The sequence below is a fragment of the Palaemon carinicauda genome, chromosome 10 (genome assembly GCF_036898095.1).
Source record: "Palaemon carinicauda isolate YSFRI2023 chromosome 10, ASM3689809v2, whole genome shotgun sequence".
NCBI classification, from domain to species: Eukaryota; Metazoa; Arthropoda; class Malacostraca; order Decapoda; family Palaemonidae; genus Palaemon; species Palaemon carinicauda.
Window position 1 is genome coordinate 89335861 of NC_090734.1, and position 5675 is coordinate 89341535.

Here is a 5675-nt window from a genome sequence, read left to right on the forward strand (position 1 = left end):
TGCAATGAGTAAAAAAAAAAAAAAAAAAGAAAAAAAAAAGAGGAGGAAACCGATAGATTCATATCGCAAAAGAGAATCGAGTGTCAATGGACGATTATGAAAAATACCTTACCTGATTATTCTACATATGGGCGATTTGTAAAATTGACTGAAAGCTAGACCTACATAAATTATCATTTAAACCGGTAAAAGAATTGAACCTATTAGTGGGCACTAATAGCTGGATTACATGAGCAAATTCTCATTTAGAGTCCCAACACAAATATCATTTGCCTCCTATATGCAACTCAAATCCCATACTCTTCCAGTATGAAGCCCCTGTGCCAAAGTGCCAAGAGGCTGCACTAAGAGTATCCCCTCAAAATAAAGGCTTCCCATCCACAATTTGCTTCTGGGAATCCTTAAATTCATAAAATTCATTAGAGCAAGAAAATATTCCATATAAAATCAGATCCGACAAAGTTGAATATGATAACACATAATCAAACAAACGAGAATGGGAAGACAGTGTATGAATGAGGTCAAAATATTTTTGTATTAGAGGTAGCTGATAGGTGTAAAGGTAGGGAAGAGATGTCCTTTATCGTGATGGAAGACTATGATGATGGTGAAAGAGAACAAATGTATTAATTTGTGGATTAACCGATTCAAACTGGGAGTGGCAGGAGAAAATTGTAACATAACTGTACAAGGGATAAGAATGAACAAGGAGGAGGAACACCGTTTCAGAGCTTAAGGCTCTGCCTGTCAGCATTAGTGAATTATGAAATGGATTATCCAAGGGCAATGGGTTAGGGCAGACAAATAGATAGAGTTGTTTATAGTTACTGAGGTAAACTAGTCAATGTGAAGGTCGAACTCGTGGAAATATGTTGGAAAAAGTTTCATTGTAAAAATAAATTGCATGGTATCCAATGAAGAATGTTATATATATATATATATATATATATATATATATATATATATATATATATATATATATATATATATATATATATATATGTATGTATATATATATATATATATATATATATATATATGTATATATATAAATATATATATATATATATATATATATATATATATATATATATATATATATATATATATATATATATATATATATATATATACATATATATATATATATATATATATATATATATATATATATATATATATATATGTATGTATATATATATATACATATATATATATATATATATATATATATATATATATATATATATATATATATATATATATATATATATATATATATATATATATATAGATTTGAGACAAGAGTGTTTGCTATTGGAATGGTGAGGTCTCAAACTAAGGAGCAATGAATGCTTGCAAGGTAAACGCCAATTGTGCATTATGTGTGTGAGGCTAAACACGTCGTGGATGAGACTTCTATGTGTTTATCTGAAACAGCCATTGTTCTGTAACGACCTGTTACATAGATGAAACACAATGGAAAGAATGTTATTATACAATCTCCTAATCCAAAGATTTTAATTCCGTTCAGGTCAGGGACACTTACATGATTATGTTTGATATGCGGTTTTTTAATCGTATGTTGACTAACTATAATAGTAAATATGATGATGAAATTTCCGCATCAGTCATTAATATATTATCAGTCAATTTTTTTTTTTTAAACATTAACTTCCTCCTTAGTGACGACTACCTTCGGAAAAGACCTAACACCACAACTGTCACTGCCTATTTCGAAATTTTTTGTTGAATCGTAGATGAGCATAACACTCGCACAACATTAGCACTTCATACACCTACATATAGACCATCGGGAGCATGTCTAATACCTCAATGCATAAGGAGCCATGATGCCACCCACCTGAATGTTAAGACTTTTCCTGTAGGTCTTTCACAAGGCTACATTTTTTAATACATATTTTTCTTTTTGGTTAGTAAGCTTCTCCCTTAACGTGGAAAAGGTATAACTTATTTACTTGATCGTAGAGGAGACATGGTTACATATCCTTCGACACAAAATACAACTGATGTCTGTATAGAAATTTGTGTTATTTTGCAGAAACTTCCTATAAAGGCTGATTTAGGATCACAAAAAGACAATAGTCAATGATAAAAAAAGAATCAATTTGTTCGGACACAAGGAAAGATGTATAGCCTAAGTCATTAACCACAGAAAAATAAATAACTAAATAAACAGAGCGAAAACATTGAAGACGACAAAGCTGACAACAAAATTCACCTTCCCAAACTATTTTATTTAGCAAAGAAACTGACCTGGTCGGAACATCTATCTTATTCGTGGCATTTGAACTATCCTCCAGGCCCTGGGCTCAAGGAGACCACCAGCGCTAAGTAGCAACTGAAGAAACCAGATATTGTACTATGAACTGAAAGTTAAAGGGTATAGGACAACCTACTGCATTGTAGGGCGTTGAAAAGGTTATAAAAGGCCACCTATGTAGACTAGTAGAGAGAAAAAAAAAACCGGTAAAATGGCAAGTCATAGTTGGTCAGCATTCAATGACTTTAAAGTGCATTACCATCCCCTGTAGATATCATTGACTCTTGATTTAGGGAGCAGAGATGTTTTACTTATAAAACAGAATACCAACTAACTTCAATATATCATCCTCTTTAATCTACCTTGCGCTCACTCACGGTAAACACTCAAAGATAACTACTTATATCGTCACTTAATTCAACAGAATGTGGCTCCCACTAATGTGGGGTGGTTTTAAAGAGACTAAATTAAAGGTGTCTGGTTTCAGTTCAAATTTCATCACGATAGATGCTCACCAGTACGTCAGCCGTGCAAGCCCAACCCCCCACCGTGGGGCCCTACTACAGCAGTGGCCACCCCAGTAAAAAGCTCAAAATCACGGTCCCAAGCGGGGATCTATCTGCTGCCATGCATATGCGAGGCAAACACGTTACCGCTGTACTAGTCGTTAATTGTAATATTCTAAATTCAACGCCTGAAACGTTGAAAATCACCTAACTTGTGGCTTTATACACTTCTGTGCTACAGAAGACTACCATTCTTTCCCATATTATATGAACCTTTGCACTTATTGGATATCAAGGCATTTCTTTCCGATACTTCTTCCACACCATATATGCAACTTTTCAACTTTGTCTACCTCTTTAACACTTCTGAATCATCCACTCTTTCACTTTTCTATTGTCGTCCCTGCTTCCGAGCTCTATCATCTATGAAAACCTTTTAACACTTCTAAATGAGTTAATTTTTCTTGCCATTTCTTTTACATTACATACACTATACAAGCAGTACATCTTTTCTCTCCAATTGACATTGAACATCGACATTTCACAGCTTGCTGGACGGGTGGGCAAAATGATAGGAACGATTCCTTGAGCTGACAAACAGGAACTGAATGTTGTACCACGTAGACACATCTCTGTTAGAAGAGGGCTTCGTCTACTAGAATATTTCTTCCTCATTTAATGATTGCAAAAAAGAAAAAAAATCTTGAATGATAAAATTCAGACGAACACATGAAGGCTACTTCCATTTTGAGGAAGACTGGTTTCATCTCAGGGTTGTGGTGGCTGATGTGGTAACGTCCCTGACTGGTGAACGCCAGACTATGGTTCAAGTCCTGCTCAGACTTGTTCGTTTCTTTGGTCGCTGCTACTTCACCATCTTTGTGAGCTAAGGATGAGGGGGGAGGGGGTTGTTGGTGGGGGGGGGGAGCCTATAGGTCTATCTACTAAGTCATCAGCAGTCATTGCCTGGACCTTCTTGGTCATAGCTTGGGTGGAGAGGAGGCTTGGGCACTGATCTTATGTATATATGATCAGTATTCAGGCCATTGTCCTACTCGATATGCCACTGTCACTGTCCTAGGCTCCTGCCATTCTGGAGCAGATTTTAAACCTTTAATCTTGATATTTTTAGAAAAAAAATAAGAATTTCTCCTCAAAACATCAAGTTACTGCAAAACCAGTAAATGGGTAAAAAGAGGGCACTGTTAAGATCATAGGGGACATTGTAAAGACCCAAAGGTAATGCCTTTGATGAAAGGGTGTGGTTGTAGGCCTAAACCACGTAGGCCTCTTTATACTAACTTGTTTAGCTTTTCGATATCATGAAATTGAAGCTCCCTTATTGGACCTTGATGCATATGGAGGCTAGACCTAAATGGTATTTTTCCTTTGTTTTTTATAAAAAATTAAGATTTCTTTACACCAAAGTTATCTGATATTTTGCGCAAGTTAACAAGAAGGGGAGCTTTTAGTACTTGCTGGCGAATTGGAAATGTTACTCCACTATGTGAATGTGCTTGTGGTAGCTCAAGACCAACCAATTACTGCCCAATTCTCAAAACTCCCGTATTATCGAAAGTTTTTGACTGCCTTGATGGGTTTGCTGATGGTAATCATTTGTTCCTTAGTTTGCTATTTGGTTTTTGTAAAGGCCTTGGAGCATGTGATGCCCTTCTTACAATCTCCAATGCTGTACGGAAATCCCTTGAGTATGGTCAGGAAGTTTGTATGATTGGCCTTGATTTAAGTGGTACCTTTGACCATGCTAATCATAAGGCCCTTGTTTTCAAACTCAAACAGTTGGGAGTGGGTGTGTCATTTTTTAGCATTATTATTGAATTTTTAGGTAATAGATCGCAAAGAGTTGTTATTGATGGGCTCAATAGTGAGTACTGTATTGGAATGCGATATCTGAAGTTCTTCATGGTAGAATTCTTGGCCCATCACATTTCATATTATATACGCATGGCATGAGGTTTGGTCTAGAAAACCAGTTTGTTTCATATCCAGATGATGCTACTCTCTATGCACCAATTCCATCTTCCGAATGTAGATCTTGTGTTGCTGAATCCTTTAGTAGAGATCTAGCTAAGAATTAGTACAAAATACAAATAAGGGGCATGAAGTTGAATGATAACAAAACTCAAAGTATGATTGTAAGTAGGTCAAGGACAGAGGTTCCTCAACCTCTGGATGTCAGCATTGAGATAATGTCTCTTTAATTCTGTATGACTTAAAATTTTAGATGTGATTCTCGACAACAAATTTACTTTTAAGAAACACATTAGGTGTGTGCCTTCTTCCATTGCATAAAGACTGTTTTAATTTTTCCATTCTACCTCGTTTCGATTATTGTTCTCTTGTTCGGTCTTCAGGTTTCGACCAACTTCCCTCATCCAGCTGGCCAAGTAAAGCATTGGTCAATCGTGAATAATGACAACATTCATTATTTACTGGTGCACCATGAGGGTTTTATGAGCTGCTGATTCTCATCTTAGTTTGTTGGACAAAACTTACGGTCTATTAAATTTTTATTCCTGATCTAGATGTTAAGCTCTGGCACCGTCGTTTAGTACTTGATACATGATGCCTAAGATTTTTCATAATCCTGACCATCCTTTACATTCAGATCTTTCCGAAATGTTCCATCCAGTTCATAACTGTAGGCATGCCGTTAATTCTAATAGTCAGGTGTTTTCCATCATGAGGCTCAATAATAAACAGTATTCTAGAAGTTTTATTCCAGCTGTGACCAAGTTGTCTAATGGTCTTCCTAATCGAGTAGTTGAATTGGTAGAGCTTCAAAAGTTCAAACTTGCAGCAAATTTTTAATGTTTTTATGTTGAACAAGCTGATATGCCTTTTTATAGTTTATTTATATGAAA